Consider the following 26,722-nt stretch of genomic DNA (forward strand, 5'->3'; position numbering starts at 1 on the left):
TATTTTTCATTTATTTCTGCAAAACCTTTTTTTAACTCTAAATAATAAAAATGTTCTATTTTGTCTTCTGTGATCTTTATCTCTAGCTTGGTTATGAGCTCTTTCCCTATCCATAGCTTTGAAAGAAATTCTTCCTTAAATAACCCAATCTCAGAAAAAGAAATTGAACAAACTAAAAATGAACTCCCAAAAGGAAAAAAAAAAACTGGACCAGATGGATTAACAAGTGAATTCTATCAAGTATTCAAAGAACAATTAATTATAATATTATACAAATTGTAATTCCAATATTGCACAAAAATAGCAGAAGGGATCCTACTAAATTCCTTTTATGAAACAAATATGGTCTTGATACCTAAAATACAAAGTCAAAACAGATTTAAAAAAAGTACAGACCAGTGAACATTGATGCAAAATTTTAAATAAAAAATTAGCAAAGAGGCTACAGCAATCTAGTGCAAAGATTATACATTATGACTTGGTTTGAATTAAATGAGGGTTCTTTTGATATCAGGAAAACCATAAACATAATTGACCATGTTAATAACAAGATCATGAAAAATTGTATGATTACATCAATAAGTACAAAAAAATCCCTTTTGACAAAATACATCTATTTCTGTTTTTAAAAAAACACACTAGAAAACATAAGAATAAATGGAACTTTCCTTAATATGGTAAATAGTGTGTATCTAAAACCAAGAACTAGCATCACATGTAAGGAGATAAACTACAGTCCTTTCCATTATGTTAGGGGTGACACAAAGATGTCCATTGTTGCTGTTTCTATTTAATATAGTGTTAGAAATGCTAGCAATAGCAGTAAGATGAGAAAAATAAATTGAGGGAATAAGCATGAACAAAGAAAAAATAAAGGTTTGCTTTTTTCAGATGATATGATAATATGCTTAGAAAACCTTAGATGTCAACTAAATTGAAACAATTAGTTACTTCAACAAAGTTACAGGATAAAAAATAAATCAATGTAAGTCATTAGCATTTCTGTGTGAAACCAGTAAATTCCAAAAAGGATAAATAGAAAAATAATTTCATTTAAAATAGCCATAAAATATGAGAGCCTATCTATGAAGACACACATAAGATCTACATGAATACAACTACAACATTCTATTTATAGAAATACAGCCCTAAATAAGTAGAGAAATATTAATTGCTCATGGGCTGGCCAAGATGATATACTAAAAATAACAATACTATCTAAATTAATTTACCTATTCTGTGTCATACCAAACAATCTACCAAAAGATTAAAGAACTAGAAAAAAATAATAATGAAATTCATCTAGAGGAACCAAAAGTCAAGACTCTCAAGGGAATTTTTTTTTTCAAGACTCATGTGATTATTTTATTCTTCAACTTTACCCTTCTTCCACAAGCCACCTTAAGTACACTACTTAGCTAGTGTGAAAGCTTTTACTTTTTAACTGTCTAAATGATATATACTCACATCTTTTAACTTTATTACCAAGTTGTGACCAGTCATCTAATAGTAGCACAAAGTTTTTAACCTGTCCAGTCCTTATCTTTACTTTGTGAAATGTTTGACTCAGATGTATCTTACTGGTGATATATTTTAAATACATTTTAAAAACTAGTTATAAAAACATAAAGGTTATTTAAATAGTAAATGGTACACATCTACCACAGACCTTACAAAAACAGGTTTTAAAATGCTTATTGTAAACAAGAGATAAGAGCTCACTTGCTTAGATATTTGAAATGCAACTTTATTATGATCTAAATGTAAAAAGGAATGGAAATGACAGTAACAAACAAGATTCACCACTGAATATTGTGATGGGACTGCAGCAGTCTTACATTTGAAACTCAAGGGGACATAATTGTGGTCCAAAATAGCAAAATATGCAGGTCCAAAATATGAATTATACTTTTTTAAACTGCCATACTCACTCTAAAGCCCATTCATCTCCTTTAGCATCCCAAAGATTAAGCACATGTTCTGCTCAACTATATAATAAAGTGGCAAACACACTACACCACTGACATCACAGGACAGTTGCCTATAAAACTAGACCTCTGACACTGGGCTCTAGCTTCATTCCTATACAGATCATCATCTTCATCAGGCAGTGCAGTTGTCTGAGCAATCTCTAAGTCCTGCTCTTACTGTGCCACCAGTGCTGGGTCCATGACAGCCTCTGGAGGTGCAAGAGTAGGCATGGCAACAAACTCCAAATTAGGGTCTCATATAAGTTTTCTGGCAAGCCAAAGGAAGGACTTCTCAAAGTTGTAGTTACTTTTGGCTGAAATGGCATAATACTGGAGACTCTTCTTCCTATGGAAAACAATTGATTTAGCCTTGACTTTCTGTCCTTAATATCCACTTTGTTGCCACACAACACTATGGAGATATTTTCACATGCTCATACCAGATCTCTATTCCAGTTAGGGACATTCTTGTAAGTGACTCTTGATGTTACATCAAACACTATAATGGCACACTGAGCTTGGATGTAATAACCATCTCTCAGACCACCAAATTTTTCTTGGTCAGCTGTATCCCATATGTTGAATTTAATAGGACCTCTGTTAGTATGGAACATGAGAGATGGACCTCAACACCCAGGGTGGCTACATACTTCTCAAATTTACCAGTCAAGTGACGTTTTACCAATGTGGTTTTTCCAGTACCTCCATCACCAACTAACATAAGTTTGAACTGCACTTGGGGTTCTCCTTGGGCAGCCATCACGATGGTTCTTCCAAAAGCATCTCCATCTATGCCTGATTGAATGATGGAAAGATGGCGGAAGCTGGGAAATAATTTTTTTTTAAATGGGAAAGGGGTCTAACAGTACTAAATCTCAAACTAGGCTATAAATCAGTCTTAATAATCAACAAAACAATTTGGTATTGGTGAAAACAATCAGTGTAACAGAGTAGGCGTACAACATACAGAAACAAATAAACCTAGTAACCTAGTGTTCAATAAATCCAAAAAAACCAGCTACTGGGGTATAGATTCACTATTTGACAAAAAATTTTGCTAAAACTAGATAGCAGTCAAGAAAAAAAAAATGTTCAGAGCAGCATCTTACACCATATACTAAGATAAGTTCCAAATGGATTCATGACATGGATAAGAAAGGTTACATCATAAGCAAATGCTTTATTGTTCAATGTCATTTGGACTACTATTCACAAATGAAACAAAAATACAGTCAGTTCCTGACATAGGTAATATATATGAAATGTAACCCTACCTGATTAACATTTGTGTCTATTTCCATTCTTTTCATCTGATATTTTCCTTTCAGTACTACGTGCTAAGTACTATGAGAGATACTTTTAAAGTACAAATTGTAATTTTTGGTTATTTTCTCTTCCTCTTTGAATTTTGATTATTTCTTCTGCCAGGATAATTTGTATTTTTTTAATTGTGCAAACCTATCCAAAACCCTTATGTCAAAAATGTCATGAAAGGAGGGCTGCTTATAATGTGGGGCAATTTTTTTTCACTCTCAGCTTTTAGCTTCCGTACATAAAAGCCAAGGGAATGTATGGGTGGTACTGCCACAGTGCTGAAATCAACTCCCCACTTGAAAGCTCACAGTGCAAGAGAGGAAATCAAAAAGATGAACTCTTGAATTAGTAACTATTAGTCTGTAAAACATGTATAAATCTCCAGAGATCACAGAGAGAAGGTTTTTCTCCCTGTTATGGCCACTAGGTATTGGCCAGGCATGGTTCCTCCTACCATTCCACAATGATCCTAGTGTGAATCATTGTATTCTTTTTCCATTCCCCATCTTGGCTTTTCCTGAAGTACTTCATCACTCCCAGAAAAGGTCATTAAACATTCATCTCTTATTATAGCAGAGATACCCAGTGAAATTCTCTCTCAATTGTCCTCATATTTTGGTTAAACAAGTTCCAAACCATCTGCAAAAACAAATATTTCTCTGTTATTGGTTGTAGTTTTTGCCATGGGGGGGGGGGGGGTGGAGAAGTATGAATCTTGCAGAGTTTTCCCTATTTGAGAGGAGATGCAATTTACACCTACCTAATGGTTCTAATATGAAGTCCCAGAGTAAGGACTTGTTCTTATGATTATCCTCTTTGATCATTATCCCTGCCTAAGTTTTGTTTATGGAAAAGATTCCTCTTACTCCCTGACTTCAAGAGATTCTCTCTTACCAATTATTATATATCTATCATCTATGTCTCTATTTATCTATGTATGTAGATGTATCTATCTATCGACCTATCTATCTACAGAGGGACTAACTTAATGTTCTCAGGAGTCATTTAAGCACTCTAACTTCTCCCTAATTATTTCTCAATACCTGAAGTAAGCAATTAACAAGTATCTATAAAACCTACTGTGTCAGTCGTAAGTGGTAGAGATACAGACAAAAATCAAAGAGTCCCTCCCCTCAAATGACTTCTAAATCTGTGGTTTTTCCCCTTACATATCCCCCCTTGTCTCCAATCTCATACCAAAATGGAGGAATTTGAAAAGGATAAGGGGAAAGGGATTATTCCACACCACTCCACCCCCCCCCCATAAGCCAGATGACTTGCAGCAGAAGCTTAAAGCAAACTGCATGACCTTGCCCAGATGGGCCAAGAATGGAATTCCTGGACCTCACTTCTTCCTTTCTTTTGGCTTTCCATTCTCCTTTCTAAACAAAGGTCAGAGACCAAAGACCTGGTAGAAGACTTTCCCACCTTAAAAATTTCAACAGGCATAGCAATGATAGAATTCCTGCAGAAGTAAATGGCAGAATCAGGCAAGTATTCAGCTCATTCAGCTTAAGGGGATTTGATGGACAATACTGAACTATAACTTCCTGTGTACAGAAGGTGGAATTTTAATTGCTTTGGCATTATAGTCCAGGTAAGTAGCTTCCTAGAAAAGAAACGAAGTTATTGGATAACGCCAACTTTGTATCATGCCTCAAATGCAGTCCATATTTTGGGCTCAAGGTCAAGACCTTTTGGATAGAGAAGTGGATTTTCTGAGTAGTGTACTTCTTGGAAAAGAGAACTGTCCACCCGGCTCCTGCTGCTGAGGAAATCTGCAACATGCACAGGATGAGAGATCTGGGTTAGATTGATTTCTTCAGACAGTGCATGTCTAGCTGTAGAGACTGAAGGGACCTCAGGGGCCATCTAGTCTAACTCCCTCATTTTACAAATGAACAAAACGAGGCCCAAAGAGGGTAAGTGACTTGTCCAGGATGCCACGGAGATGTTTACATAACATCTCCAAAGCGTATTTGTCTTTTGAGAATGAACTCAAGCAACAAAGGGCACTATACATCTGTGGAATCCTGTGTGAGAGCCAAAGATTACATAAAAATGTCAGATCATCACCCTGATGGCTACCCCAAGAGCATTTCCTCCAGAGAGGAACAACTGTGAGTACTTCAGATGTTTTGTATATCTGTTTTGAAGCTCCTGTGAATCCTGTGTAGTTTCTATATTTTACCTCTAAAGTCTCTTCCAGATAAAAATCTATGTTCCTATTGTTCTATGGAGTAAAGTCTCTCTTGTATATGATACTCATTTATTACATTGAGTGCTTGAAGAGAAACTAGAAACTCTGTTACTCACCTTTGTGGAAAGTATCTTCAAAATGATGGAGCTGGACTAGATGGGCCTTTGAGGCCCTATGCCACACCAAGTATATGATCCTATGATACTATACACAAATATATTTGCCAATTTCACAGATAAATTCTAGTTGTGGGGATAATGAACTAAAGGAAATATCAACATTTAGATGGTCCCCAAATTGGTCCTAGCTCATGTGAAACCAGTGTCTTGAGATATGGATGGATTTCTTGAAATATGTAGGGTGAGTGGGAGAGGGGTGATGATGGACTGTGGGTCATGCCTGAAACAGTACATGGAGAAGAGAAGAGATAAAGGGTGGGGGAGGGTCTAGTATTATATATTAAATATATGTATGTGTGTTCTTAAAAAAAGCCATAGGAACCTAAGTGGGGAAATAATTGGGGGATTAATTGGAAGAACAGAAGCATTTTGTGAAAATTTATAAAGAAATATAAGGAATACTGTCAGTGAAGTGAATTGTGGAACAGCTAACTAAAAAAATAGAAAATCACTGAAAAGTTCTAGACACAGATCACAAGATTGACACAGAGATATGATAGAGTAGTGGTGAGCAGGGGTGTTCATTAAGCTCATCCAGACAGTTACTAGAGTAACATAATTATCAAAGGTCATGAGTTTTTGACTTACCATACAAATGACTTCATTCTCTAAAAGATGATTGAACCAAAGGTGGAGTCAGACCGATGCTTTAGCAAGGGCCAGGTTATGAAAGGCTCTGAACACCAAACAGAGGATTTTATATTTGATCCTTGAAGTATAGGGAGCCACTGGGATTTATTGATCAAGGAAGAGGGGTGTAACATAGTCAGACCTATGCTTTACTGGGATCAATTTGACAGATGGGAGGAAAGTAGACTGGAGTGGGAGAACTATGAGACAGGAAAAACAACCAAAAGGTTACTGAAATAGTCTGGGAGTAGGTGATGAGGGTCTTCATCAGAATGGTGACAATGTCAGAGGACAGAAGGGGGCATATATTAAAGATATTATGAAGGCAAAATTGATAAGACTTGGCATGGGCAGCAAGGGGAGGAGGAGGTAAGAGAGAATGAGAAATTGAAGATGATACCTAAGTTAAGAGCCTGGGTGAATGGGACAGTTGTGTATTTACAACAGTAATAGAAAAGTTTGCAAAAGAGGAATGATTAGGGGAGATGATAAGAAGTATGAAACATCCCATGCCTGCCACCTCTCTACCTGGCAAGAGATCTTATCCTATGATCTATAAACTCGGCTTGGCAGGTGATCTTAACCTTGCAGTCCATAGGTTTTACCAGACTGCCAGAAGGATACACGACACAAAAAGTTTTAAGAACCCCTGATGTTCTAAAATCAGTCATCTGAACTCACTATACATCATTGCATAGAAGTTCCATTGTCTATTAGTGTTATCTTAATTTATCTTATGGTAGTCATTGTGTATTGTTCTCTTGGTTTCTGTATCTGCAACAAATTTATGGTCACCAAGTTTGTTTCTAGTTTTTTGCTCTAGTTTTTGTTACGAATATTTTGGAATGTAAGGTATCTTTCTTTTTGTCCTTGACAATCTTAGAGTATAGCTGTTTTCTTTCCAGCTCCTCTTTATGTGTCTTCCCCATTATAATATAAGCTTATTGAGGGCAGAGACTGACTCCCTTACTTGTTTTTGTATCATTGATGCTTAGCACAGTTCCTGGCACACAGTAAGTACTTAATAAATGCTCTATCTATCTAAGCAGATGAATTGAGTTATTTAGAGCACTTTGAAAACCTCAAAGCATTATATAAATGTTATCAATTATTATCATTATCATTGCTATTATTGCTGTATTTGGTAATGGGATCATTAAGTCAAAAGAAATTAACACTTTAGCAAATTTTCTAGCATAATTCCAAACTGATTTCCAGGCTCATTCTGAGATTCACTAACATTGTATTACTGTGTCTGTCTTCTCCCACCTGCTACAATAATAATTATTTTTATCTTTTGTAATCAGCCAATTTGTTGGGCAGGAGGTGAAACACTAGAGTTGCATTAATTTGCAACTTTCTCTTATACATGCTTTGGAGCATTTTTAATATGTTCATTAACAGATTGCATTTCTTCTTTTGAAAACTAGTCATATTCTTTGATCATTTAGGTTTTGTTGAAGAAACCCTTATGCATTTGTGTCAATAACAATAGGTCTTCAATATCAGATTTTTATTAGAGCAGCTTGATGCAAAGATTTTTTTTCACAACTAGCTTCTATTTCTCTTGCTTTGCTAATTTTTCTGTATATATGCAAAATATTTTTATTTTTACGTAATTGAAATTTTCTCTTTTTTTGTGGTCACCATTAACTGTTGTCTGGCTTATGAATTGTCTACCAAGCTATAAATCTCTCTCTCTCTCTCTCTCTCTCTCTCTCTCTCTCTCTCTCTCTCTCTCTCTCTCTCTCTCTCTCCCTCTCTCTCTCTCTCTCTCTCTTTGTCTCTCTCTCTCTCTCTTTGTCTCTCTCTCTGTCTCTCTCTGTCTTTCTCTGTTTCTCTCTATCTTTGTCTCTCTCTCTGTCTCTCTCTGTCTCTCTCTCTTTGTCTCTGTCTCTGTCTCTCTCTGTCTTTCTCTGTCTCTCTGTCTCTCTGTCTCTCTGTCTCTCTCTCTCTTTGTGTGTGTCTCTCTCTCTCCCTCTCCCTTTTCTTCTCTCTCTTTTTGTCCCTTTCTCTCTCTCCCTCTCTCTGAGAATTTTTATGTTATTATACTTTATCTATTTGGATTTTATTGTGCTGTATTTAATAAGATGCTGATCTAAACAATAAAGGAAAATGACAATGCTGGAGAAGATGTGGAAAAATCTTTTGGTGGAGTTGTGAACCTGTTCAACCATTCTGAGTACAATTTGGAACTATGTCCTAAGGGCTATAAAACTGTGCATATCCTTTGATCTAGCAATACCACTACTAGGTCTGTATCCCAAAGAGATGAAAGAAAAGGATTTATATGTACAGAAATATTTATAGCAGCACTTTTTGTGATGGACAAGAATCAGAAATTGAGGAAATGCCTATCAGTTGGGGAAAGGCTGAATAAGTTGTGGTATCTGATTTTGATGGAATACTTGTGCTATAAGGAATGATGAGGGGGATAATTTCAGGGGAAAAAACTGGGGAGACATATGAACTACTGCAAAGTAAAATGAAGACACCTAGATGGTACAGTGGATAGAGTACTGGGCCCTGAGTCAGGATAACTTATCTTCTTGAGTTGAAATCTGGCCTCAGACACTAGCTGTGTGACCCTGGGCAAGTCACTTAATCCTGTTTGCCTCAGTTTCCTCATCTGTAAAATGAGCTGGAGAAGGAAATGGCAAATGACTCCATTATCTTTGCAAAGAAAAGCCCAAAAGGTGTGACAAAGAGTCAGACATGACTAAAAACAACTCAACAACAACAAAAGTGAAATTAACAAAACCAGAATATCATACATAGTGGTAGCAATACTGTAATGATGATCAACTGTGAAAGACTTAGCTACTCTAATCAATGTAATGATCCAAGACAATTCTAAAGGACTTATGATGAAAAATGCTGTCCATTTTCAGAGGGAGAACTGATGAATTATGCGTGCAGATTGAAGTATATTTTTTCCACTTACTTTATTTTTCTTGGTTTTTTTTGGCAACATAATAGGGAAATACATTTTGCATGACTTCACAGATACAACTGATATCATATTGCTTGCCTTTTCAATTAGTGGGGGAGGTGCTGGAGGGAAGGACAGAATTTGGAACTCAATTTTTTTAAAAGAGAACGTTATAAATAATTTTTAAAAGATTGTGATCTAAAGTTATTTTTCAACCATTTTTCTCTTATTTTTTTCTCAATTACATAAAAAATTTAGCATTTATTTTTTAAAATTTTCAGTTCTAAATCTCTCCCTCTTTCCTTCCTCTCCTCCTTCATTGAGAAGGCAAGCACCCAATTGTTTCCCAACAATTCTGAATAAGGGAATAATTGAATAAGAGAGTCCTTTCATAATGGGCATTGTTCTTGGGTTTCACAAACACTGGGTTATTCTCTCCTATCTTATCTAGTCTGTTAGACTGATCTACTTGTCTATTTTTTAAATACAAACAATTTTGATGTTCACTTCTTTTTGTTCTAGCTTAAGATTTCCTACTGCTAGAAACCCTTCAACTTTCTGATTTGAAGTGAGTTATAACTTGCTGGTCATAACAAACACTTTTTCAACAACCCAAAAGCTCACTCTACACATAGACATCACCCAGAGGTGAATATAAAAATCAGATTGATTATATGCTTTGCAGCAAAAAATGGAGAAGAAGCTCTACACAGTCAGTTAGAGCAAGTCCTGGAGCTGACTGTAGATCAGATCATAAGCTCCTTACTGCAAAATTCAGATTTAAATTGAAGAAAGCAGGGAAAACCCATCAGACCATATAGGTAGGACCTAAGTAACATCCCTGAAGAATGTAAAGTAGAGGTGATGAATAGATCTAAGGGATTCAATTGGGTAGATAGAGTATCCAAAGAACTATGGACAGAGGTTCACAATATTGTACAAGAGGCAGCAACAACAACAACAAAAAAAAAAAAAAACACATTCCAAAGAAAAAGAAGAGCAAGAAAGCAAAATGGCTGTCTGATGAGACTTTACAAATAGCTGAGGAAAGAATGGAAGCAAAACATAAAGGAGAAAGGGAAAGATATACCCAACTGAATGCAGAATTCCAGACAATAGCAAGGAGAGCTAAGATGTTTTTCTTAAGTGAGCAATGCAAAGAAATATAAAACAATAGAATAGGTAAGACAAGAGATCTCTTCAAGAAAATTAGAAATATGAAGGGAAAGTTTCATGTAAAAATGGGCATGATAAAACACAAAAATGGTAGGGATTTAACAAAAGCAAAAGAGATTAAGAAGAGGTGGCAATACTACAAAACGGAACTATGTAAGAAAGATCTCAATATCATAGATAACTACCAAGATGTGGTTACTGATCTAGAGTCAGACATCCTGAAAGCTAGAGGAGGTGATAGAATTCCAGCTGAGCTATTTAAAACCCAAAACAACGATGCTATTAAAGTGCTGTGCTCAATATGCCAGCAAATTTGGAAAACACAACAGTAGCCACTAGATTGGAAAAGATCAGTTTACAACCCAATCCTAAAGAAGGGCAGTACCAAGAAATGTTGAAATTACCAAACAATTATGCCAGCAAGGTTATGTTTAAGATTCTTCAAGCCAGGCTTTAGCAATATGTGAAGTGAAAATTACCAGAGCAATCTGGTTTTTGAAGAGGCAGAGGAACTAGAGACCAAATTGCCAATATTCACTGGATTATGGAGAAAGCAAGGGAGTATCAGAAAAGCATCTACTCCTCCTTCATTAACCACACTAAAGCCTTTGATAGCATATTAAAACACAGAGACATCATCTTGGTGACAAACTTTTATAGAGTCAAAGCTATGGTTTTTTCAGTAGCAATTTATGGCTGTGAGAGTTGAACTATAAGGAAAGTTGAGTACTGTAGAATTGATGCTTTCAAATTCTGGAGCTGGAGAAGACTTTTGAGAGTTTCTTGGACAACAACCAGGTGAAATAAGTCAATACTTAAAGAAATGAATTCAGGCTATTCACTGGAATGTCAAATACTGAAGCAGAAGCTTAAATATTTTGCCAAATAATGAGAAGATAGGACTTAATGGAAAAGACACTGATGTTGGGAGATGTTGAAGGCAGAGGATAAGATAGATAGATGGTATCATGGCAACAATGAACATGAACTTGGACAGACTTTAAGAGATACTACAGGATAGAAGGGCCTAGTATTCTATGGTCCATGGGTCACAAAGAGCTGGACACAACTGAACAACAACACCATCTTTGCACTTTTCATTATTTCCTTGAAATTTTGTCTTTTTGTTCCAGCGTAATGTAAGCTTTTTAAAGGCTGTGACTATTTTGTTTCTGTCTCTGAATCTCTAATACTTAATATAATGCTTTGAATAAAGTAGGTGTTTAATTGTTCATTGAAGTAGATTGAAAGGGTTTCAATGATGCAGAACCTCATCACCTCATACCCCAGCTACTGCAATAGCCTTTTGATTGGTAGGGAGCTACTTGAAGTCTTTCCCAATTCTTGTCTATCTTCCATTCAGCTGTCAAATTGATCTTGTTAAAGTGCAGAGCTAATCATATCACACACTCTTGCCACTCCACCCCATGTTATTGACATATCACCTCTAGAACCAAATATAAAATCATCTATAACCCTTTCAATATATGGCTTTGTCCTTCCTTTTTCAACCTTCTTGCAACTTATTCTTTGCCTCCACCTCATGTACTCTGTGATCCAATGACACTGGCCTCTTCGCTGTTACTCACACAAGACATTGCATCTCCTGATTCTGGATATTTTCACTGGTTGTCCCCTATGCCAGGAATTCTCTTTTTCCTTACACCTTCCTCCCGACTTCCCTGACTTCCTTCAATTCAAGCTAAAGTTTCATCTTCTACAAGAAGGCTTTTCTTAACCCCCTTCATGCTAGCATCTTCCCTCTGCTCATTATCTCCAATTTATCCCATATATATCTTGTTTTGCATAGCAATTTGAATGCTCTCTCCTCTATTAGAATGTGAGCTCCTTGACCTGTCTATTGCCTTTATGTGTATGCCTAGTACTTTGTACACTGTCTTTTATATATACCAGGTACATAATAAATGTTTATTGACTGATTTCCAGATCAATTTTATTATCTTGTCTATTTCCTTGAAGTAACCCCTTGGTAGTTTTATTTGTAAAGCACTAAATCTGTAGATTAACTTAAGCTTTATTATAATTTTATACTTTATATAGAGAGACAATAATTTACTATATATTTATATGATATAATACATATTTATAGAGAGACAATAATTTCAAGGAAATAATAAAAATGTAAAGATGAATATATTTTGTATATTATAAATTTATACAGACATTAAGAATGATTATCTCTCCATTTTTAAAATGTTTATTTTTGTAGTATTTTTAAAGTATTTTGTATGTGTATTTATGGAAGTCATATTTGTATATTCATAGGTTATATAACAAATATTTTCTGTTTCTTGTTATTTAAAGTGGAATTTCTTTTTCTATTGCTTCTTCATAATTTCTGATAGCACAATATAGAAAAGAAAATACTTTTTTTCTGGATTTATATTGCAACCTGATAATTTACTGAAGCCATTAATCAACTCAATTAGTTTCTTCACTGATTCTGGGGTATTCTAAGTGAACCATAACATTGTTTACAAATAGGGATAATTTTCCCTACTCTTTGTCAAAGTTGATTCCTTTAATTTCTTTATTGTGCCTTATTAATATAGTTAGCATTTCCAGCAATATGTCAAATAATAAAGTGGAAAAAGGAATATCCGTGCCTTACCTTTGAATACATTGGCAAAAATTTCACTGTTTGTCTCTTATAAATATTGTGCAGTGGTAGAGAAAGAAGGGATACTCTGGTTTTGCTTCTGAACCCTCTGAGAAAAAATCAAATGTTTCTCTATTGCAAATAATGCTAGTTCTTTATTTTGGATATACACAATTTTGGTCACATTAAGGAAAGAAACTTCAAAGTTTAATATTTAACTTTGATTCATGTTTTTAACATGTAGATTATTTTTATATTCATGTAAAAATTAAATGATTATATGATAAATTGTTCTAAAAGCTTTCTTAAAGCTGAACCTTCCTTGCAACTCCAGTATTAATCCAACTTTATTTTAATGAATTATATTTCTTTCAGCAAATAAAGCTGTAGTTTCTTTGCTAAAATATCATCTAAAATTTTGCATCAATATTCATTAATGATATTATTACATAATATTCTCTGTATATTTTATCCCTTCCTGGTTTGGGCTTTAGGATGATATTTTTCTTACAAAAGAAATTTGGTAAAGAATCTTCTTTCTCAATTATCTGAGAACAATTTTTGAAGTATATGAAATGATTTATATTTAATTATTAGACTTCACTTATAAATACATCTGAATAATTTTGATTATTCATTTACATCTTACCTGGTATCTTACTTAATTTTGATAGTTCATTCACATCTTACTTGATTTCTCCTTCTGAGATAGTTTCTATGACTTGTTATTGTTTATTTGAGTACTTTATGTTTCTATAATTGATGAACAATTGCCAGTAAATTCCCAGTTTTGCCAGGATATATTGTAGATTCTTGTAGTTCCTAAAGCAGCATAGGCAATAAAGTTACTGTTTTGGTTGCAAGAACTAATGTCTTGGCTGCTAGGTCTCATTCACTCCTAGGCTAGAAGCCTTAGGTTGCTCCTTTCTGGGCTCAATTGCCAATACATTGGCATGGACTCCAATCCCAAGACCTTTAAAGATCTCACAAGATCATTTTCTAGGCTGTCCTATCTCCAGCACTTATTTACCTAAGAACAGTAAAAGACATGCAAAGAGACAAAGAAATGGAGGTGCCATATTCATAACCATGTAGTGGCCCAGGCAGGGAGATAAGCAGTTGGAAGCAGGAAGCCACTACTGCCACTGCTTTATCCCCACCCAGAGGCTTACCTGAGTTATTCTTCTCTCCCACCAGTAAAGAAAGAAATTGAGTTAATTTTGTGGGAGTCTTTAATATAAGAGCAGTAATGGTTCAAAGGCCAATAAGTAGCCCTTTCCTTCACCACATGGTAATAAGACAACAAAAAAAAAAATCAGTAATAGAATATCTGTGCATTCTCCAACTTCCACATATGGGATAGCATCAGGAGGAACATGTTGTGCATACTCACCAAGACTGAGCCTTCACTGGGCTATCACTTGTTACATGAAATTCAGCAGATAGATGTAAAATATCACAAAAATATGCAAAAAATTAATACCACGAATACAACATGGTGATCCCCCTTCTAATCTTCAAATTCTATGAATAATATTCATTTGTAGTGACTACTTCCAAGAAGTGATCATTTAATTTACATACTCCTTACTTCTTTTCCCATTTATAATACTCTAGAATATCAGTTAAGTGGTGCAGTGGGTAAAGAGAGAGGCCTGGAGTCAAGAAAACTCATCTTCATGTGTTCTAATTCGACCTCAGACACTTACTAGCTGTGTGACCCCAGTCAAGTCACTTAAGCTTATTTGCCTAAGGTTCCTCATCTGTAAAATGAGATGAAGAGGAAATGACAAACCACTCCTGTATCTTTGCCATGAAAACCCCAAATGGGGTGATGAAGAGTCGGACATGATTGAAACAACTGAACAACAGAAAGAATTTAATCTTCCATTCATGGGTTTTGTAGGTACACATTCTTTCTTTGTTCTCAGGACTTTTGGGGGGTAGAAAAGCTTTCCCCTCTCTCCTATCCAATCAAACTATTAATGTAATTAAGGATTTCTTACTTACTTCACTTTTCCATTTTGTTTTTTGGAGCATCTTTTTCTGAGGAACTTTTTCCTAAAAATATTAACTAAAGGAGGATGGTCAAAAGAATTGTGATGAGAAAATAAAAAAGGTTGAATTGATTTAATATTTTGTGGACTTGAATCCAAATAATCTCATTAATAACACAATATTATTTAGGGAGAAAAAACACAAAGGTGTCTTGGGCAGGGCAATAAGAGCTAGAAGGAGCTCTGCATACATATTCAATTGGCCTGGTCTCACCATAAGCCTTTTAAATCAAAACTTCACCTTTCTAAAGCCAGTATTTCATTTCTTTGAACCAAAGTTTCTTCCTTTTTCACTCCCAACTACCCACTTTCAACATTTATCACCCACAAAGACACAAGATTCTCCCTCAGTTGAGTTGGGAGCCAGGCATAAGAAGCATGGTTCCAGTATTGAGAATGACATCTTATGAAGTATCTACTCTCTTTCCATTCAAATAGAACCTATTTTGTGCTTTTTCACCTTTTAATATCCATGGGAATGGTTTTGTTATATTCCATGAATGTACACTTTCCAAAGAAAGACCTGGGCCCTTTTCTTCTAAATTCTCTATTTTCTTGTTTGTCTTTTTAAATTCTTTTCTGAGAGCTCTGATTTCCACCATTATTTATTTAAATTCTTCTTTTGTTTCCTGTACTATTCTCAGCTATTCCAGAGCTTCTTACAGATCTTCAATGATCATTTCCTGGGAATCTGTGGTAATTATTACAGTATTCTCTTTTTTATACAGTATTTCTTCAATATATTGTCTACTTTTCTTAATTTCCTTGCTTATTTTTCTTCTCTTGGTCTCTTTAGTTTTTTTTTTCCCCAATAAACTCCATCTTTTGATAAGTTCTTTCCTATTCTTTATTTTGTGCTGTCCATTTCCTTTTGTTGGTACATTTCTTGTTATTTTGAGATGATGAAGGGGGGCTGTGTTTAGTCATTATCTCTCATTTGTTCATCTTACTCAAAGTCCCCTACCTTCTCTTTTAGTTGTATTTTCCTTTGTTTATTTGATGTCTTTCAATTTGTTTTAAGGTGAGGAGAGGGGGGAGGAGGTGGCTATATTCATTCTTGCACTCAACCTTCTTTCCTTTAAAAAAAAAAATAAGTCCCTTCCTTTATGTCCAGATAGTATTGGGACAGTCTGTCTCTCCTCCACCCAAAACCACTTATCCTCTGTCATCTAGATCACAGTGGCTATGTAAATTCCTCACTTTCTGAACTGCTTCCAAGATCATAATCCAAGAGTAATCATCACTAGCTACTGACACACCCATGTTGAGCTAGGAGTGCACAGCCCTGAGCAGAAAGCATATGCCATAGCTGAAAATGGTGAACTGTTAACACAGCTTTGAATTGTTATTTTTGTTTTCTTATTGTTTGTTTATTTTTTTCTGCATTGTTTTCCTGTAAGAATAACCTGAGGGAAAATTGCTTCTTTTCCTTCTCTGGTTGTAGTTTATGACTTTATTTGGTAGATTTCTTACTGCTTTGAGGTGGCCAGGGTAGGAAGGGATTTTAAAACAATTTCTCCCTCTGCCATCTTTCTAAAGGTCTACCACCTTGAATTTTAAGAGAGCAGATTTTGAATGGCACAGAAAAAGAATAGAAATTATCTCATGCCTAAAATTCTATAGCAGTTCAGGAAATAAAAGAGACTTTTAAGAAAACATTTCTGTAAACACAAAAAATTCTGATGAGGAGGAGAAAAGGGGAGACTTAACTAAAAAGATAGATGTAGATGCCCAACAACCTCATCAACTAATTTAGATTTTTAAGCAATATGTACAGAAGATATAAACAATGGTTGGCATTGAGATCAACTGTAAAAATGTGACAGAGTCCTGTAAGAATAGTGGCAAGAATACTAAATGCCCAGAATAAGCTGAGGTCAATTTAAAAAAAAATACCTTATGGAATCCTTTAAAATTCAACCCAAGTCCTCTTTTGCAGGGGACTTTTCCCAGTTCCCCCAATGGCTATTGCCTTCCTCTCTTATGGCTCCTTTCCATCTACTCTGTATTTATCTTGTAGATACTGATTTATGCATATTTGTCTCTCTCCTTGGAATATAAACTTCTTTAGGTCAGGGGCTACTTTTTGTTTTGTTTTGTTCTGTATATATCCAATGCTTAGCATAGTGCCTTTCACATATTAAGCATTTAATGGATGCTAATTGGTGAGTGATGAATGGATGAATGGATGGATAGATAGATGGATGGGTTGATAGATGCAAAACAAAAAAAGGTTTTTTAAAGATATATTTGGGGAAAGGAGGAGAATCAAAGAAGAGAGAAGACCATGGCTTCTGGTGGACTGGAGGATGCTAAAATACAACAAAAAAAGAAGAATTTTTAAAATATTCATTTTACTTCTGTTTTCTCTACCAAGGAAAATTATATTTGGAGTGGGAATGCCATAACAAAAAATGGGAAATAGGGAGTTGAAATCCAAGTTCAGTAGAAAGTTACTAAGAAAGTAAGTAGCTGTTGTTCAATCCAACTCACTGTACCTAGAAAGGAAGTAAGAATCGCTATAGCCATTGTCAACGATCTTTTATAGCAAAGGACATGTAGAACCAGAGAAGAACAAAAAGGGTCTTCTTTTATAAGAAAAAAATAGACAATTTCATCTGCAAAGTGTGGGACAGTGAACATGACTTCAACAGTTCACAAAATTCTACAGTATATTAATAACAGAATTAATAATAAACATAAAAATAATAAACATTTAGAAAAGAAAGTAGCATTCACAAAAAGCCAAAATAAATTCATCAAGAATAGATCATATCAGAATAAAATAAATTCCTTTTTTCATAAGATTACTAAATCAATAACTGAGAAGAAATACTAAGAATATAGTTTACCTAGATTTTATAAAAAATATTTGACAAATCTTTCCATGCTGTTCTCATGGAAAGGAGGGATGGATGTGAGATTGGTGATAGTACAGTGAGTTGGATTGGGAAGTGATTGAATGGCTGGACATAAAGACACAAAGAATTGTCATTAATGTTTCAATGTCACCTTGGAATGCTGTCCATTATGGAGCACATAAGGGATCTTTGCTACTTAATAGGTTTTTAATTAAATTATTTTGAAAAGTAAAGGTGCCATATTTAGCAAATTTTCAGCCAACACAAAACTAGAATGGATAACTAACATGTTGAATGAAAAAGCCAAGAATCCAAATGTATCTTGAACACATACAATATTGGGTCATGCCTAATAAGATGATATGAAATAAGAGTAGAATGTAAAGTCATTTGAGTGCAGAAAAATCAGTGTCCAAAGTACAGCATGGAGGAGGGAGGTGTGTCTAAATGGCAGTCCACTTTCAGAAAACAAAAGAAGATCTGGTGTTTTACTGGACTTCAAGTACATTATGAATGATATGACAGTGAAAAAATATGATTTTAGGCTGCATTAAGAGAGATATAGTGTTCAGGACTCAGAAGATAACTGCACTATAGTCTGGCCTGGTCAGACCACATCTAGATTATTGTATTCAATTTTAGGCTCCATATTTTGAGAAATACATTGATAAGCAAGTGAGTGTCCAGAAAAACAGTAGTGAAAGGTCTTGAGACCATGTTTTATGAGATTTAGTTGAAAGAACAGGTGATGGTTAGCTGAAGAACAAATGACTTGGGAAAGGGGAAGTGATAGCTAGTTTAAATATCAGAAAGATTGCCCCATGGAAGAGGGATTCCACTTATTCCACTTGGATCCAGAGGACAGAACTAGGAGCAATGGTGAAAGTTGAAGAAAGGCAGGTTTTAACTTGATGGAGGAGGGGGTGGGGGAAGGGGATATCCCAACAACTGGAGTTATAAGTGGAATGGTCTCCTTTGGAAGCTAACGGGTTCCCCCTCTCTAGATATCTTCAGACAAAGACTCGATAACTTGTTAGTGAGCTGTAGAGGGGTCCCCTCTTCATGGCCTAGATGGCCTCTAAGATTCTGTGATTTTTCAATTATTTGTTTGATAGACACAAAGCAATGCACAAAGTGGAGAGACAAAATAAGACGTGTCTTCATGTCCTTGCTTTTTCTGGCCCTGTCTCAATAAAAGCAATGAAGCCTAAAGTACAGAATAAGTTCCCACAACAGAAAAAAAATTAAGACACGTAATATTTTTATCCCAATGCATGCAGTTTTCTACTTACAAGACTATCAAGGTCTTGAAGGATGCTCTCAGCAAAACCAGGAAAAAAGGGATGTTACACTTGTGTCTAGAGTGCTGACTGTACACAAGCATAATGATTTCCATCAATCTCTGATGTCCCTTCCAAAGCCATGGACTTGTCCCGGAACAGTACACCTGTCCCTAGGACAGGTACTGAAAAATAATTACACAGCCCTTCCCTGCTCTACTTCCAGATGCTCCACAATGGCTGCTAATAAAGATGCATGGCTTTTATGTCATCCATCTGTGTCCTGAAAAGAGATACGAAATTGTGTCTCCCCATTCACCCTGCTCTCAATGTGGGGGGAAAAAAACATATACCCAGGAAAGACAACAGTACCTTTGTGTGACCTTAGCTACATTCACCAGGATGGAGTATAAGTGCTTTTGGCTCTGGAGTCTTCTTTCTTGCTTATATACATGATATTATATAGTGTCATTTCATATGCATATAACCCATCCAAATGATGCTGGTCCTTGCTAACAGTCTTAATAGAAACAATGCTCACTGCCAGAAAGCTTGTGAATTCTGGGCCATGACATCTTTTTAGTTCATTTCTTGCCATTTAATCCAAGTGATCCCAGGGAGCAATGACATTTCAATTGAAATTGTCAAAATAGTTGAATAACTGGGGACAGAACTTCACTCCCTTTTGAGAACTGTGTAGCTGGGCATTGTGGTGCATGCCTGCAATCTATGCTTCTGGGGAGGCTGAGTTTGATACATCACTTGAATTTGGGAGTTCTGAGCTGAGATAAGGACAAAGGCATTAGGATGTCCACAATAAACCCAGCACTAAGCCCCTGGGAGTTCAGGAGAGGAGCATAAAAATGCCTAAGGAGGGGCAAACAGAACCAAGTCAGGAACGGAACAGGTCAAAGCTTCCATGCCAATCAGCATTGGGTTTGGACCTTGTCATGACTGATGCATTTCCAACCTGGATGAGATGGGGAAACACAGTCTCAAAATAATAATAAAATAATCCGTTGTTGTTGGTATGTAGTATTTTCTGATGAAAACTCATACAAAAGTACAAAATTATTATCTACTTTACTATGAGGAAAATATGTCATAAAATATTATATAAATTGGAGTTGCCATTACTCTTGGTGTCCCATTGTCCCCATGTTTATGTTTGATGGCGTTCAAATAGAAACAGTTCAAGGACAAGTCACTCTCTTATTGTTCTTTTATATTTAATGTTCTGTGGTCAATTGAGCAGGTGGAGAAAACATCTGCTTTTGAAATTGAATAAGATTATTGAGATAAAAGCTAATCTTTCATAGAAAACATTTTTGGGACAACTCCAGTTGGTGGGCAGGACGACAGGGATGACATGCACCTTATCCTGTTCCCACATGGTCTTAATTTCTTCCACTAAATCTCTATATTTCAAAAGTTTTTTATTCTACACACAGTTTGGAGATTGTGAGTTTGGGGTATGGCAAGATTTACTAATGAGGTTGTTCTCAAATTTTTTGGATCAGTGTTATGGCCAGTTGGTAGGGGAAACAGGTAAGTCTGTAATAACAAGTGACTCTGAAGCAGTTTATTTACTGAATTCTCAGTATTTTGGGGTTTGCATTTTAGGATGGAGATTCTTCTGATATATAATTCTGGCTACTTAATTGTGTCTTTCTAGCCTTTGATACTTGCTAAATTTGTGCATCTTGCCATCAGTGACGTATTGTACAATTTCAATTATTTCCTTCCAAAATTGTCGTTGTGGTATTATTTCTAGACCCATGATTCAGTAAGGTAGCAACTTTTGGTGTCAAAATTCTCTCCACTGATGCAGATAAACAATTTACCTGCAACTTAGTCTTAGAGAATTGTCTGAGCTACTGAGGATTTTAGTGACTTGTCCAAGGTAACAAAGCCAGTATATGTCAGAGGCAAGACTTGAACCCAGATTTTCCCCACTCCAAGGTCAGTTTTCTAACCACTATTCCATTGCTTCTTCAATCAGTACTATTATAATCATTATAAATAGCATTACTAATCTTGTTGTAAATGAGTGGTTGAAGGCCTCTGTTCTCAGATTTTCAGAGTAGATGACGTTTTGGAGATAATGACTAAGTAGGCCAAAAAAAAAAATTAGATGACCAAAAAAGGACAGCCCAAGCAAACAACAAGATAGAAATAGAGATCTAAGATGCCTTCAAGGTTGTTGCGCTGGCATACCCAATCTTGTCCAAGAGCCTTGTCTAAATATCATACCCCAGAATTTCGAAGTCAGGCATCAGCTTTCTCTAAAATTAATAAAAGGGAAATTTATATAAATTGTGTTAAGACAGAATAATTCCCTCACCAGAGATAGAAAGGAAGGTGAGAAGCCACATTGGCAGTGATAGGAGAAAACTTACTGTGTGAGATCAGTTAAGACAAGGAGAGAGTTAATCTAGTCAGGGGTGGGGAACCTGTGGCCTCAAGGCCACATGTGGCCTTCTAGGTCTCTGAGTGCAGCCTTTTGACTGAACCCAAGTTTTACAGAATAAATCCTTTTATTGAGGGGATTTGTTCTGTGAAGTTTGGATTCAGTCAAAGGGCCACACTTGAGGACCTAGAGGGCCACATGTGGCCTCGAGGCCGCAGGATCCCCACCCCTGAACTATCTAGACTCTAATAGCAAGGAGTCCATAGCCTACATGTAAAAACTGGCCCATTTGTAGGTTGGCTTTCTTCACTCATGCCACAAAAAGAAAAACAATCAAGAGAAACCCAAAAATCATCAGATTAGTGTCTCTAACTTCAGATAAAGGTTTGTTTACCTTTTTTCAGCAGTAAACAACTTGCTGTTTGTTTTTATTTTTTCTCTATACCTCCAATAATAGAATCAAATAATAATAAACAAGGGATTTTAGAGCTTATCTAATCTCAATTCCCTCATTTTACAGCAGAAGAAACTGATAATTAAGTTTTCAAAAACTGACCATCCTACAAGTACTTTCCGGTGGATTCCATTGCTTTTTTTTTTATTGCACGTAATGCAATGCAGTTAGTTTCATATGGATTTCAGTAATAGCCTGCTTTCCAGGTTGTTACACAAGAACACTAAAATCATAGAATATTAGAACTGGAAGAGTTCTTAGAAATCAACTCATCCAACCCCTTCATTTTGCACAGAAGGAAAGCCCTGATCAGAAAAGATCAGTGACTTGTTCAAGGTCAGAGAATGAGTGGGCTTGGTGAAACAAGGACTTGGGTCATTTGATTCCCACAATACTATGCTGCACAATAGCATACTGTTGATTTTTAATAACCTGTAAATATATATATTTCTCTTACTTATAATAGAGGTGATTGATCCAGTCACAGAAAGGAAGAGAAGTATAATAAAAGCAAACCTGATTTTGACTTCAAATGATCAGGTATGAATCAGGCTCAGGTATTTCCTACCTCTGTGAATCTAGGAATGTCACAACCCTCTGAGCTACAGTTTCCTTATCTATAAAATGAGGGAGGACAGACTATATAAACTGTCAGGTTCCTTCCATTCATAAAATCCTATGATCCTAGTAAGAATTTTGTTGTTCAGTCATTTCAGTTGTGCTCAACTTTCCATGACCCCCTTTGGGATTTTCTTAGCAAAGATGCTGAAGTGGTTTGCCATTTCCTTCTCCAGCTCATTTTACAGATGAGGAACAAACAGGGTTCAGTGACTTGCCCAGAGTCACACAGCTAGTAAGTGTTGAGGCCAGATTTGAACTCAGGAAGATGAGTCTTCCTGAGTCCAGGCCTAGCATTCTATCCACTATGTATCTAGTTGCTACCATAGTAAGAATACTTATTTGCAAATGGACCACTTTTCATGCAAGGGCAATAACAAATACAAATGATTTTAATCTATAGATTATTTCAGTGAGAGAAAGGCTTCATAAATTATCTATCCTATTCGCTCCCTGTTCCCTTCACCTCACAGAAATTATAGGAAAAATGCCATTGCTATTGATTTTTTGAATTCTTGTGACTACTCATCAACAAATATTTATTAAGCACCTACTTGGCACAAGGCTACATTCAAGGGGAATAAATTTATATATAATGTATTTTTGATAACAGAGGTCTCTGTCTTTGTCATGCTTACAAGCTAAATGAAAGGAGGCGGGGCTAGGGTAGTACAAACACAAAAACAAAACAGTCCCTGTTCTTAGGGAGATTATATACAGAAAGTTATAATATTATACGATAAATGAGAAATGTATTAGAGAGTTGTGAAGCAAAGTATTAAATACAGTCCAATGGGTTGAAAAGCTATTGCTAGAATTTGGCTTTTTTTCTTTAGATAATGAGGAGACAATGAAGATTTTTGATCAGAAGTGAGATTGGTCCTCTACAGAACTGTGCATGATCTGATGCTTTAAGTTTCAGAAAGCATTCTTATTATGGCAAATCTGTGTGTTACCTCACAGGTAGTATTGAATAAAGGCACCATTTCCCCATTTTGTAGATGAAGAAGATTAGTAAGACAGTGATATGCAGAATGGAGTGAGGAGGTACAGAGAGAAAAATCTATTGTATTGATACAATAGTCCAGGTGGCTGGCAATGAGCAACTAAATGAGTATAGTGGCCATGGCAATAAAGGAGAAGAAATGGGTCCAAGAAATGTTATAGGAGCTATATGAACCGGACTTGGTAACTAATTGGATTTGAAATGAGGAACTGGGGGAAAAAGACAAAGATAACACCCATGGTTAAGACACAGGAGACTGATGAAAAGATGTAATCCGAAGAAAGAGCAGGATTGTCAGGAGGAGTGAAGATCATGAGCTTAGTTTTAGGGATGTTGAGTTTATGGTGCTGGTAGGATATCCAGGTGGAAATATCTGGTAGGCTATTAAAGATCTGAATCCTGAAACCAATATCAATAGGGAAACACTATGGCAACTCTTAATTGGTTCATTCATTCAAATCAGAAAAACATCAATATTGCTTCACATCATACATATCAATATTGTAAGATAACATCCCACCAAATACCTGGGGGATCCCTTATGTACCCCAAATCCAATCCATAAAAATTTATTAAGCTCTTATTGTGCATAAGGCACCAAGAATCTCTGCATGAGGCTATAATGCTCTATAGTAAAAGGTCCAATGCACTCCACTAAATTACTATTGGCTACTGGTATAGACTACAAGAGCCCATTATTAATCTATAATTATTCACATAGTGGCTTGGGACTGGGGAGACTTAGGCAGGAAGAATGTAGTCATTCACACTGGAACCTAGCCAGGATGTGGAGTTAACAGATCTATTAATAAAATGTAACTTCGGTAATTAAAGGTACCCACACAGACATCACACATGCCAGAATGACATTTCATTAATAGAACTGTCCTGGCAGGTTGGAGTGTCCCTTTAAGGTTTGTGGCAGCCACAAGCTGCTTCCTAGGCATGAATCTTAAAATAACTATGTCATTACAGAAACATTCTACAACCACCTTATGCCAGCTCAAGTTTTGTTACTTTTGGAATCAAATGAAATAAGAAGAATCAACATGACCTCGGATTTTGTATGAGAGAACATTAACATTTTTTGAGGCTGTGAAGAGTTTTAAAGTGTTGAAAGTTGATCCAGTGTTCCTGGGATAGCTGGCATCTGCTGGCAGAGATCATTTAGTTTTATAAACTGAAATGACCTATGCAAAGTAGATAGAGTGCTATAGGAACTATGACAGGGGTAGGACAAGTGCTGCTGTGGTCACCCCAACTCAAATAACACAACATGATGGGAATCTGGAGAATATGATATGGTCCATGCTGAAAAATGAGGATTAGGTCTTGCTGGGCAAACTGCTAGGCTTGTCTAGGAACTTCCAGATACACCAACCTCATAATTCAAATGAATTGATCACATCAGTAGACCAGATAACAGTGCTTGGGAAGAGGTCTGAAAGGCACGTAGGAAAAAAAGAGACCTGGAGGACCTTAGGAGGCAATGAAGGGCAGGTGATGAGTCCTGATAGACCTCAATCTCATTGGAAGGAATAACATTTGTAATACCACTGGAAGTTTCAGCCAATCAGAATCATGACACCACCACACACCCCCAACCTATAAGGTCTGTCAGGAAACCACACTCCCATGGTGGCAATGGCTGCCTCAGCAGCAACAGTAGCTACTTCAGGAGCACTCAGGATATAGACAGTAAGGGGGTCACAAATCTGGTCAAAAAGAGATTACAGGGACCCTTTGGTGGCACTGGATACAATTAGTGCTGATTGGCAACTCTATTGCCCATACACGGTTCTGGGTCACAATTCTAAAGTGGAAAGGAACACTGCTGGTTGGTCACAAGGAAGCAGGAGCCCTGGTCACAGTTCCAAGGTGTATGAATGCAGGGGATCAGGGGCCCTTCTTTGGTAAAGACCCAGAGCTCAGACCAGAAGAGCAGTGACCATGCACTTCCCAGGGTCACACCACCATGGAAACATCAAAAACGTGCAGATCCCAAGAACAAGCTCTGGTAACAGCATCATAAAAATCCTGAAGCTTGAGACAGTGCTTCCCCACCACTAGTTGAGAATAGGTCAATTTTAACATAAAGTTCAAAGTCAAGAAAGAGGTTAGAAAATGAGCAAACAAAAAAAAAAATAATTTGACCATAAAAAGCTACTACAGTGGCAGGGAAGACCAAAACATAAATTCAGAAGAAGACAATAATGTATAAAAAAGCTACAAAAAAACCTCAAAGAAAAAATACTAATTAGACCCAAACCCAACAAGAATTCCTAGAAGAGTTAAAGAAAAAATAAGAGTGGTAAAGGAAAAATTGGGGGGGAAATGAGAGTAATGCAAAAAAAAATTATAAAAAGAGAATTAAGAGCTTGGTAAGAGAGGCACAAAAATACTGAAGAAAATACCTTAAAAAACAGAACTGGATTAATGGTAAAAGAGGAATAAAAATTCACTAAAGAGAACTCCTTAAAATGCAGAACTGGCCAAATAGAAAAGGAAATACAAAAGTTCACTGAAGAAAATAGTTCCTTAAAAATTAGAATTGGGCAGCTGGAAGCTAATGACTCCATAAGACATCAAGAAATAATAAAACAAAGATTAAAAATGAAAAAAAAATTAAAGAAAATGAACCATCTCATCAGAAAAACAAATGACCTGGAAAATAGAACAAGGAGGGAGAGAGAGACAGAGACAGAGAGAGAGAGACAGAGACAGAGAGAGAGAATGGGATAGAGGGAAATATACAGTTAATAATCATAACTGTGAATGTGAATGGGATGAGCTCACCCATCAAATGGAAACAGATACCAGAATGTATTAGAAACAAGAATCCAACAATATGTTGTTTACAAGAGACATACTTGAAACATAAAAATGCATGCAGAGGCTGGAGCAGAATCTAATATACTTCATATAACCAATCATGCCCAGTCAAATCCAAATAGTTAGATCATTCCAACTATTCATTATCTTCACACCTATACACTTACACACCTTCACACCTTC

At 36.1% G+C, this 26,722-nt stretch overlaps 1 pseudogene; it reads right to left on the reverse strand.

Moving 5' to 3' along the window:
* Positions 1–2,012: 2,012 nt before the first annotated feature.
* LOC114047894 lies at positions 2,013–2,730 on the reverse strand (annotated as a pseudogene).
* Between the last annotated feature and the right edge of the window lie 23,992 nt (positions 2,731–26,722).

This window comes from Vombatus ursinus, unplaced genomic scaffold, assembly GCF_900497805.2.
Source record: "Vombatus ursinus unplaced genomic scaffold, bare-nosed wombat genome assembly UNPS02014791.1, whole genome shotgun sequence".
In the NCBI taxonomy this organism is placed as follows: Eukaryota; Metazoa; Chordata; class Mammalia; order Diprotodontia; family Vombatidae; genus Vombatus; species Vombatus ursinus.